Source organism: Rutilus rutilus (assembly GCF_951802725.1).
Source record: "Rutilus rutilus genome assembly, chromosome: 21".
Classification (NCBI taxonomy): Eukaryota; Metazoa; Chordata; class Actinopteri; order Cypriniformes; family Leuciscidae; genus Rutilus; species Rutilus rutilus.
In genome coordinates, this window is record NC_140226.1 from 8142977 (window position 1) to 8155620 (window position 12644).

The 12644-nt window shown below is 36.9% G+C and overlaps 2 long non-coding RNA genes across 3 annotated transcripts; one reads left to right on the forward strand and one right to left on the reverse strand.

Moving 5' to 3' along the window:
• Positions 1-3276: 3276 nt before the first annotated feature.
• Positions 3277-6460, forward strand: LOC311281364. 2 transcript variants are annotated; one of them, XR_014625788.1, is made up of 5 exons: positions 3277-3510; positions 4243-4344; positions 5070-5193; positions 5348-5397; positions 6054-6460. It is a non-coding gene; the product is annotated as an uncharacterized lncRNA (long non-coding RNA). The 2 variants fall into 2 exon arrangements; XR_014625789.1 differs by having other exon boundaries at positions 3388-3510; positions 5298-5397.
• Positions 6461-8008: 1548 nt separating this feature from the next.
• Positions 8009-10365, reverse strand: LOC311280338. Its single transcript, XR_014625662.1, has 3 exons — positions 10208-10365; positions 9446-9547; positions 8009-8848 (listed from the first exon to the last, which is right to left on the reverse strand). It is a non-coding gene; the product is annotated as an uncharacterized lncRNA (long non-coding RNA).
• Positions 10366-12644: the final 2279 nt, after the last annotated feature.

Below are 12644 nucleotides of genomic sequence, written 5' to 3' on the forward strand. Positions count from 1 at the left end.
CAAACTGAGAAAGAATGGAATTGATCTCCTTATAACCTGGAGGGGGGAAAGCGACAGCATAGAAAAAAGAAAATTGAGCCAAGGAAACAAATTCATTTTGACTGTGGAGATTCTGCCTTGAAGAGAGACTTTAAGATTATATTCCATCTTTGAGTAACACTCTTGATCTTGACTAGAATGTTATTAAAATCATCTCTGGTAATCTTATGGATGTTTTTTATTTATGGTAATATCCAAATAGATGAAAGAATCTTTAATAGGCATAAATAAAGGGATACCAGAGTTAACCTTAACATTGTTAATTGGCATATTGACATGGTAAAATTACCGATTGTGATATTCTAGGTATTATCAACTGGCCAGAATTTTGAGACCAAGGGTACAAACTCTAGCTGCTCTTTTTTGGTCCAGCTGGAGTTTATTTATTAAAGGTTGTATCAGCGATTTCAGGCCCAAACATAAATGATCACATTCATCTAATCTTTCCTAACGATCCGCTAGCTGCCCGCCCCATAAGCATGCCGTCAAAAAACCTCTGTAGGCAGCCTAGGCTCTGAGATCTGCACACAAAAACAGTCGGTTTCACCACCACTCAAAACTCAAATAAATAGTGTTCCAACCAATCACCGACAGGGGTGGGTGTTGTGAGGTTTTCGCGTGCAGCCATCATAGGCAGCCGTGCACGAGCGCAAAACCTCACAACACCCACCCCTGTCGGTTATCACCCCATCCAGTAAAGCATCAAAATAATAGCCTTGATGTCATGAACGCATTAAGTGACTTTTCTGCATTCGACATTAAGTGCATATGTCATAATTTAAAGATATTTTTAGGATGGAAAATACAGTTCTACAAATGCGAAATGTGACTTTCAAAAGAAAGCTTGTTATCAGAAAGCACATCCAGGTTCCTAACTGTCACAGTTGTGTTCAGTTTGAGTTTGTTACTATGGTTACTGATTTGATTCGTCATTCTGTTCAGCTGTGTATTATTAATTAACTTGGTCTGTCTTTTGTATTCAGGTTCCTGTTTGTAGTTGTCCGGTCTGGTTGTTGTTTAACAGTTGTTGCTTTGCCTTCCTTCATCTTTCTCTATGTGGATTATTAATTAAAGACTTATGTCTGGGATCATCGCTGCAGCTCCGTTGCAGCCTCTGAAGCCTTCGGAGTCGCCCGATTCCATCGGCTCTCTGTCTGCGCCTACAGTCAGAGCACAGTTTGGTGCTTGTAGCATTAAAGCTCTAGGTGTAGCAGTCAAAAACGTAGTCTTAGGAGAAGAGGGAATGCAATCAATCATTTTAAATAGTAGCCTATAATAATATGTTGACTTCTTGAACAAACATAAGAGATAACAAATGACAAATTGGGCACCAGGTCAGGAAGCAGACAGTCGTTAAGCCAGTCTGTCTGCTTCCTGACCTGGTGCCCAATTTGTCATTTGTTTTCTCTTATTGGCCTCGCGTCACCAAAGGTCAGATAAATCCCATCACATAGAGCCTCTTTCACCTAGCTATCATCATATAGAGACTGTGTCTGTTCCCCGAATTTGGAAATCCAAAAAACGTCCAAACCCATCTAAGGTTAAATTTTTTATTGATGTTCAACAAATAAAAAACAGCTATAATACAGATGAGCAAATGATAAAGCTTGGGTTGCTGAATATTCGATCCCTTACTCCAAAAGCACTCATTGTTAATGATATGATTTCAGATAATAACCTAGATGTGGTGTGTTTGACAGAAACCTGGCTAAAACCAAACGATTACATTACTTTAAATGAGTCAACCCCACAAGATTACTGTTATAAACATGAGCCTCGTCTGAAACGTGTTGCTGTAATTTATAGTAATATTTTCAAAACCACTAAGACATCAAGTTTTAAATATACTTCTTTTGAAGTGTTGGTGCTTAATGTAAAAAAATATATAGTGTAAACGAGAAATCACATTTGAGATTTGTGCTGGCTACTTGTGGTAAAGATGGTCTTAGCTGTGGCTAGGCAGGCAGCAAAAAAAAGGTAAAAACTCTGAAGTCTCTTAAAGGTGATTTAATTTTCTCTTAAGGGCATACTCCAAACAGTGCAACAGGGTTCCATCCACCAAAATTTCAATACAGGAAAAAACAAAGTACAAACAAAAGTAAAAAAAAAAGACAACAAAAAAAAAAAGCAAAATAATATTTACGTGAGGAACATCAAACCCGTTGGCTACAGGCCCAACAGTCACCCTTTGTTCTCTCACCCCCCCCTCTGTCCAAACAATTAGACTCTTTATAGTTGAGGCTACTCCCCTCAAATTCAAATGTACCAATGGCAAGGCTATCTCAATTACAATCTACATAAATTATTTATGAGACCAAATTTAACATCAACATGAATATTAGCATCTTCTTTATCAAGCTCCATTTTCAACATGAAAACCAACGAGAATCTTAAAAGACATGCATTCAATGTAATAATATTTCACATTCTCAATACTTGAACTCCTCCTCCTCTGGGAAGGTATAAATCAGGCTTCCTGTTCGCGAGCCCCTCCTATTAGGACATTCCAGGAAGAAGGTAAGACAAGAGATTCACAATTAACAAACAAATCATTATTTGTATAATTTACATTCACCTTTTCTTATTTACAGGCACAGAAGGTTAAGACAGACAAACATGAGTCGCACTGGAATGTGCACCTTCTATTCGACACATGTATAAGACAAAACAGTGAATAAAATAATCTTGAACAAAACCCATTGTTTGGTTCTCTGAATTGAAAGTTACATACCTCATTTTATCATATTTCTCCCTTCCCCCTCCTCTGAATGATATTAGTCTGATAAACGGGATAAGTAATCAGCAATGAGATTTTTCTTACCTGGACAATGCTCAATTGTAAATTTATATGGTTGCAGAGCCAGGCACCAGCGCAGTATCCTCGAATTACTATTCTGCATTGTTTGCATCCATTTCAAGGCTCGGTGGTCAGTTTGCAGGGTGAATTCCCGCCCAAGTTTAGACACTTGAAAGCTTTATGTCGACTGTGTTGCAATTTTGTCTTGTCCTGTCATCATAAAATCCAGTTTGATGGCGTTTTACACCTATTGCTTGGCTATAGTCAGATCTAAAATCTGTGATAGGAGCACGGATTGAGTCTGTGATGAGACCACGGATAACTCCAACGTTCGTGATATGGTCACGTAATTTAATCTATTGATTCGTGCCACGGACACGTTTATTTCGTTATTTTTCGTCTTTCGTTATCACAGCTCGATTCTTTCTGCCTGTCGGCTGCAGCAGAGAAGCTGTTTAATCAACATTTATTCACGAGATCTTATCTTATCGTGGTTTATGTATTTTTATTTTTTTTAATGTTATTATTTCGGTCTTATTGCCAGGGAAGCTGGATTGTTTTGCTGTTTATTGATATTTTTAAAATGATATTTTATCAGTAGGAAATCGCGCTGAAGAAGTCTCGTTCCAAACACATCGCGATATTTGGCATCAGTTCACGTGTGTCAGCTGTTGGTAAGTAGCCTAGTAAATAAATACCTAAATACGCTGTCCTAATAATGTGTGATATAATGTCTTTTCTGTTTGTCGATATTTATCTGCCATTTCCACGGAGACTTTGCTTCATTGCTTTCTAATTCAAAACAGGGTGATTAAATACTGCCTGTCACGTGACGTGCTATAGGCCTAGATATTCATATCAGATTAAAAATAGTACAATTAGTTCCAAAGTTGTATTTGTAGTAGAAGCACAGTAAAAACAACACTTACCATGCTTTTACCACAGTAACATTAGTTTTACTGTGATAAGTGTAGTAAAAAGACTGTAATCACAAAACTTACCATGCTTTTACCACACTATTGGTAGTTTTAATGTGATACTTATTGTAAATACACAGTAACCACAACACTTACCATGCTTTTACCACAGTAACCCTAGTTTTACTGTGATAGGGTGTGGTAAAAGGACAGTAACCACAAAACTTACCATGCTTTAAACCTCAGTAACCTTAGTTTTACTGTGATTGGTGTAGTAAAGGACAGTAATCACAAAATTTACCATGCTTTTACCTCTGTATTGATAGTTTTGAAGTGATATTTGTTGTAAATGCATATTAACCACAACACTTGCCATGCTTTTAATGCTTTATAATGTAACATCCAATATTTGTAAGGTAAATCAGTACTTTTTCCTTTAAATAATCCTATATATTATACATAATTATATTTTCTTTTCTCTTTTTACAGCTGAAGAGACCAAAAGGGCCTTTCGGACTCAGTCGTCCCATTATTGTTGGAGGAGAAGTAAACGGAGGAGACGGAAAGCTGCAAAGGCAAATATTCACAATGGTATGTATGTGTTGGTTTTAACCCTAAATCAAACATTTTATCAAGCATTTGTTGTTTCTTAAAACTTTTCTCACAAAACCCATAGCCCAATCAGTACAAACATAGTCTGAAAGTCTTAATAATTCACAAGATTTAACAAGTTGTCAAATTTGTATGATACTCGATTGTACGAGTATACAAATATGTATATTGGTAAACTCGTACAATCCTGCAGCTTTTACTCCTAGTGCTGTCATTGGCTACTGCCTCAATTCCTGTACATATTTATCGCGATATTTGTAAATCAGTTGCGCCACTTCTTGGAAAGTTGTCGGATGTCCCACACACTGTCAGAAAGTTTATATTAATTGCAAATTGGTCCCCGTCTGTTTATGTTCCAGTGATACATGTCTCTCCACACCTCATAACCTACCTCTGTTTGCAAGAGTGCAAAAGCTTATGTGACTTGTCACATGACATCAGATACTCGGTTATTTTGTCATAATCAGATCAGTTACACTGCTGATAACTGTCCCGTTTGCATGTAAATCATTTTCATATGATTATTGCTTGCTATTAAAGACATACTTTTATTCATAGAAATGCCCACATATCAGTGAACTTATAACATAAAAATGCTTTTAACATTTAATTACGCAACACTCTTTACAGAAAACATATCATACAGTTATAAACTGACTATTTGCAAGCAATGTATTAAAATGACCTTCCTTTCTGTTTTGCAGGATTACTTAGTCCTTTTTTTTTAAAGCTCTACCAATATCAAACTCAACAGCTCTTTTAAGAGCCAACCATTACCAGAGCTACTAGTGACTCGCAGCGAATCTTGCCGTGATCAGCCCTTCCCAGGTGAAGTTTCTAGAATATTGCAATCAGTATTTACTCATCAAATGTTCTCTCCTGAATCATATGGTAAATTAACTTATTTAATACTGTCTTAATTTATGTTTCAGGAACAATAGTAATTGCACACAGAGTAAGTCGAGACTTTCTTGTTTTACAGCAGAGAAGGAAGACCGGAAGGAACATCTGGTGCCCAAAGAAGACAGAAAGGTGCGTGAGTCCATTGGTATGTCTTGAATTGAAACAATGCTGTAAAATGTAGTACATAATTTGATGTTGACAATTTTACATTGTACAGGTTTTCACTTGGTTTTTGATCATGTGAAGCTCTTGAAACAAATGACAGAAGAGTATGTTGTCTGGAAAGAAATCAAGCATCACTGGCAAAGGCTCAAAAGAGACCATGCCTTTCTTAAAGATCTTTTAAAATATGTTGCTGTTGATATGGGTAAAACTGTTTTTGTTCAGTACTTAGCTTATATTATGTGCTCCAATATTATATTTTATATATATATATTTATATATATATATAATACTTCAATGTGTATATTATATAATGTACTAACTGCTGCTTTGTAAATTTATGTAAGGAACAGGCAACTCTGGCCCTTTGCATTCTACTTTTTGAGGTTGAGAGTTAACCTCCAACCCTAATCGAGCACATCTGAAAATTTTAACCAAAGTCTTCAGGTTTATTTCTAGACAATAGGCAGGAGGGTTTGTGGTCGGAGCTAAATCTGCAGGACAGTGGACGCTGAGGGCCAGAGTAAACCATCACTGCTTTAAATCATGCAGAACATAAGCTGACCCGACTATCCATTAAACAACTTCATTTGAATGGTTTCTGTTTTCTGGTTTACTTTCAGACCAGGACTGGAGAACGCCTGACAGTGGGATGTTGAGACTTCTTCCTCTGGTTGAGAAAAAGCTACACCACATCAGTGATCACATCTTCTGTTCTTCAACTGAACAAACTGTTTAGACGAAGAAGAAGAACACGAACACGATAGAGACATGTACAGGGAAGAACAAGAAACCAGTTTAGCTGTGATAATGAATCATTATTTTCCAACACAATATCAAATCTGTTTTCTGTAGGTGACTAAATATGATTCTCTGGCACTAATTTTATGGCTTCAGCAGCTGTGAATGGACTATTTTGATGTTAATGTATTTTTGAAGGCACATTTTTATTTATCTTGAATCTCATTTGTCTTTATGCTACTTTATTAACCTTATGCTTTGTCCTCCAATAAAGTGTTGTTTAATAAGGTATGGTGACTATTGTGTATTGAAAGTGGTGTTTGGTACAGTAAATAGACATTTTTATTTGAGAAATTTTAATTTCTTATTTCTTTAGTTTAATTAATTAAAAAATAACTAGGCCTACATATAATTAATAACTTATAAATTACTACATATAATTAATGACCATGATTCTTTTACTTGGGACATAATTTTTTTTAGATCTGGTTAATGATATCTGGGAAAACAATGCAACAAAAGTTGCACATACTTGCAGTATGCCAGTTTGCAGTGAAATAAAAGGAAGCTATGTGAATAACAAGAGGCTGCAGTGGGCTATCTTGCTATAAATACTTAACGCTTAATTGAAGATGATCCATGTTGATCATTCTAGTACATCTACAACTGCTTTTCGAATGAAAGCATATATCACTGATGTCAGGCATATAAGCAGCAATCAGAGGGGGTGAAAAGGAAATGTTGGCACTGTTTTTTTTTGTTTTACTGAATGGTGCATTATCCTTGTGTAATAGTAATAGTGTGTGTAGATCTGTGTAGATTGTACGGCCCAGCAATGGCCCCCAGAAGAGCAAACAAATGCACATTTCAAATGGCTGTAACTCAAAGTCCGGTTAGTGTATCAAAGACAAAATCGGCAGGACGACTGCTTATGCTATGTATAATAAATAATGTTGGCCACAGTTTTCAGATATATATGGAAAGCTGGCATAAAGGTTATTTTTAAAGTGCTCACAGTAAAATATCAAATTTTAGCCTGTCCCTCATATATGTCATAAAGGTTTGCACAATGAAGATATCCAGTTGTCCATTAAATATATTATTCATTTAACATTTATTGTTTTATTACTAAACGTTTTATACTACATTACCCACATATCTCTGTCATTCTATCAATGGAACAGGAAACACTGTCCTGTAGTTCATTGAAATGTGCAGACATGCTTAGGGTTAGGGTTAGGATCTCGGTAAAGGAGTAATTTCTCACATTATAGAGACACTTTATAGTTAGCTTAATGTATAACTAATGTAATAATAACACCAAACCATACTTTGTAACATGAAGCACCAGTTTATATGGGTTAAACGATTGTCCAATCACAACGAGTTCTGCGATAAAGTCACAGCCAATAAAAACCCAGCTGAACAAATGCGTCACACTTACATGCCCATTTATGGCAAATGATGACAGATCTCTTCTGGTTCTGGCTGCAGGGATAGATAAATATTTAATATTTAGGCTGTTAAACATGTATTATTTCTAATTAAATTATAAAGCTCATATTTAAAAACAAAAGACTCCTTTGTGTGGTTACCATCCAAAAACAAGTTCACATGATCAATGACACAAATTTGCTCATTTGATTAAACATTTGAAAGAGAAACTTTTTTCTAAGCAATGTCCTACAGCAGGGGTAGTTTTGCAGTATTTTAATTAAAGATAATTGCATGTAGGCCTACTAAAGTGCTTCTAACATTTACAGTGTATGTATAGTCAAAGATATATCAATTATATTCAAATAAATGTAACAAAAGCACAATGAATGGACACAATTTTGAAAGCTTATTCCAATATTTAATGTCAAACTGTTTAAAGACAAATGTAGCGCCAAAACTACTGCACAACAGTATAAAAATCAGTTAATTAAAAATATCCAGATACAGGGCCAATCTATTATAGTGACACATACATTAACGTTAAAAAAAATTGCTATGATGAAGTTATATATTTACAAACCAAAAGATGAGATTCAACTTCGTTATGTGAAAATACATTTGTTTCGTCGCTTTAAAGAACAAATAGGCAAAAACATAAGCACAACATTTTACATTCTCAACTTTCATTCTATATCCTTGTGATTATTGGTCACTTTTATTGTAACTATGCAATGAATATGTCCTTTAGCAAAACACCTGATGAACACTGACACTTTTTTATAAAGGCATTAGGCAGAAATCAAGTACAGTTTATGAAGCTGAAAAGAGAAAACAAAATGCTTTAACAATATGGAAAAAGATAAATCACTATATTCAGTATTGGTTCTGCATATATCAAAGAGATCCTGAGGAGGAGTGGGACTCCACATGAAGACTTTCAGAAACTGTGACAGAGCAAAGGGTGCACCTCGCTGGACACATCCTACGCATGCCCAAACAACAACACCCACACACAGTGATGAAGTGGACACCACCAGGAGGATGCAGGAGACAGGGAAGACCAAGGAAGACACGGAGACAGATGTTTCACGAAGATCTGAAGAATGTCAGAGTCCCATGGGAAGATGTGAAGAACTTGGCCACGGATCGAATACGTTGGAGGACACTTGTTGCCCAATGTGCCCAGCACAGGACTTGATGATGACGTTGTGAGTTTATCCATAACCGTGGGATATGTTTTCTGTAAAGAGTGTTGCATAATTAAATGTTAAAAGCATTTTTATGTTATAAGTTCACTGATATGTGGGCATTTCTATGAATAAAAGTATGTCTTTAATAGCAAGCAATAATCATATGAACATGATTTACATGCAAACGGGACAGTTATCAGCAGTGTAACTGATCTGATTATGACAAAATAATTGAGTATCTGATGTCATGTGACAAGTATCATGTATCACTGGAACATAAACAGATGGGGACCAATTTGCAATTAATATAAACTTTCTGACAGTGTGTGGGACATCCGACAACTTTCCAAGAAGTGGCGCAACTGATTTACAAATATCGCGATAAATATGTACAGGAATTGAGGCAGTAGCCAATGACAGCACTAGGAGTAAAAGCTGCAGGATTGTACGAGTATACCAATATACATATTTGTATACTCGTACAATCGAGTATCATACGAATTTGACAACTTGTTAAATCTCGTAAATTATTAAAACTTGCAGACTATGTTTGTACTGATTGGGCTATGGGTTTTGTGAGAAAAGTTTTAAGAAACAACAAATGCTTGATAAAATGTTTGATTTAGGGTTAAAACCAACACGTATACCATTGTGAATATTTGCCTTTGCAGCTTTCCGTCTCCTCCGTTTACTTCTCCTCAAACAATAATGGGCCGACTGAGTCCGAAAGGCCCTTTTGGTCTTTTCAGCTGTAAAAAGAGAAAAGAAAATATCATTATGTATAATATATAAGATTATTTAAAGGTAAAAGTACTGATTTACCTTACAAATATTGGATGTTACATTATAAAGCATTAAAAGCATGGCAAGTGTTGTGGTTAATATGCATTTACAACAAATATCACTTTAAAACTATCAATACAGAGGTAAAAGCATGGTAAATTTTGTGATTACTGTCCTTTACTACACCAATCACAGTAAAACTAGGGTTACTGTGGTAAAAGCATGGTAAGTGTTGTGGTTACTGTGCATTTACAATAAGTATCACATTAAAACTACCAATAGTGTGGTAAAAGCATGGTAAGTTTTGTGATTACTGTCTTTTTACTACACTTATCACAGCAAAACTAATGTTACTGTGGTAAAAGCATGGTAAGTGTTGTTTTTACTGTGCTTCTACTACAAATACAACTTTGGAACTAATTGTACTATTTTTAATCTGATATGAATATCTCTAGGCCTATAGCACGTCACGTGACAGGCAGTGTTTAATCACCCTGTTTTGAATTAGAAAGCAATGAAGCAAAGTCTCCGTGGAAATGGCAGATAAATATCGACAAACAGAAAAGACATTATATCACACATTATTAGGACAGCGTATTTAGGTATTTATTTACTAGGCTACTTACCAACAGCTGACACACGTGAACTGATGCCAAATATCGCGATGTGTTCGGAACGAGACTTCTTCAGCGCGATTTCCTACTGATAAAATATCATTTAAAAAAATATCAATAAACAGCAAAGCAATCCAGCTTCCCTGGCAATAAGACCGAAATAATAACATAACATAAAAAAAAAAAAAAAAACATAAACCACGATAAGATCTCGTGAATAAATGTTGATTAAACAGCTTCTCTGCTGCAGCCGACAGGCAGAAAGAATCGAGCTGTGATCACGAAAGACGAAAAATAACGAAATAAACGTGTCCGTGGCACGAATCAATAGATTAAATTACGTGACCATATCACGAACGTTGGAGTTATCCGTGGTCTCACCACAGACTCAATCCGTGCTCCTATCACAGATTTTAGATCTGACTATAGCCAAGCAAGCAATAGGTGTAAAACGCCATCAAACTGGATTTTATGATGACAGGACAAGACAAAATTGCAACACAGTCGACATAAAGCTTTCAAGTGTCTAAACAAGTGAGCAACATTACAACATCCAGTGAGTGAGGTCAGGTTGTTGAGGTCCGTGGTGCCATCACGGGACTTCAGTTAGGCTAACAAAATCAGACTGAATTTTTATGATGGCAGGACAATGCAATAGCTACAATAACAGAGAGGTTAAAGTCTTTATGGTATTTGGTGTTGGAAAAGAAATAAATACTTAAAATGTTGTGTTTCCAAATGAGAAAGCACGTCCGTTGAGTGAGAGCTGTTCTCTGTCATTGAAACGGGTATCCGTGTGTGGACCACGGAAGATGAGTGTCATTGACTTGCGCGTTGGAGTTATCCGTGGTCTCACCACAGACTCACTCCGTGCTCCTGTCACAGATTTTAGATCTGACTATAGCCAAGCGAGCAATAGGTGTAAAACGCCATCAAACTGGATTTTATGATGACAGGACGAGACAAAATGTAAAGTTAATTACATGCCATTGCAACACAGTCGACCTAAAGCTTATAAATTCCTAAACAAGCCAGCAACATTACAACGTCCATGAGTGAGGTCAGGTTGTTGAGGTCCATGGTGCCATCACGGGACTTTGATTAGGCTAACTGAAACAAACCGAAATTTTATGATGACAGGACAATGCAATAGCTACAATAACAGTCAGGTTAACGTCATTATGGCATTTGATGTTGGAAAAGAAACAAATACTTCAAATGTTGCGTTTCCAAATGAGAAAGCACGTCCATTGAGTGAGATCTGTACTCCGTCATTGAAACGGGTATCCGTGTGTGGACCACGGAAGGTCAGTGTCATTGACTTGCATTGGAGTAATATCCGTGGCAGCATCACGGAATTTGGGGCGATTCCGTGATGGCTACACGGATTTTGAGTTAAGGGCCCGTGGACATTTCACGGAATCCTGTGAGACCAGGTTGGCTGGGCTGGTTTCTCTGCCGTCCACTCCTCTTTGAGCATGTCCAGGGGACCTCGAACTTGCCTGCCATACAAAAGCTCAAAAGGAGAGAAACCAGTTGAACATTGGGGCACCTCTCTGTATGCAAACAAAAGGAAAGTAATCCATTTATCCCAATCTCTACCTGTCTCAGCCACAAATTTTTTAAGCATGCTTTTCAGTGTGCCATTAAAACGCTCGACTAACCCATCAGTTTGGGGGTGAAACGGTGTAGTTCGGATACCTTTAATGCCCAATTGGTTATACAGTAACTTCATCACATTAGCCATGAAATTAGTCCCTTGGTCAGTAATAATCTCAGAAGGTACTCCAACCCTGGAGATCAGGTCAATTAAACATTTCACAATATGTTTAACCTGGATTGATCGCAAAGGGTACACTTCGGGATATCGAGTTGCATACTCGCAAATTACCAGGGCAAATTGGTTACCTGAACTAGTCTTCACTAAAGGACCAATTATGTCCATACCTATTCGGTCAAAAGGGGTACCAATGATTGGTAAGGGCTGCAAATAACTTCGATCTGCCTTACGGACTGGAGCTACAAGCTGGCAATCAGTACAGGTCTTACAGTAATCTTGCACTACCTGATACATTTTGGGCCAGTAGAATCGTTGACTAATTCGCCCATAAGTTTTCTGCTGACCTAAATGTCCAGACCAGGGTATAGTATGACCCAGATGTAAGATCATCTTACGCAGTTCAGTAGGCACAACCAATCTGGGACTCTCTGTGTTTGCCATATACAAAAGATTGTCTTTTAAGATATACTGATCCCCACCAAACTGTGGTACACCTACAGGCTTACCATCTACCTCACACAATTTTTGATACAGAGGTTGTAAGGTAACATCTGACCTCTGCAATTCCCCAAAATTATCAGGCACCCTCCATTGAGGGAGACATGGCACCACATCCTGGGCCTTAACTTTCCCCCTATGTTTTTCTTGCTTTCGTTGTCTTTTACTCTT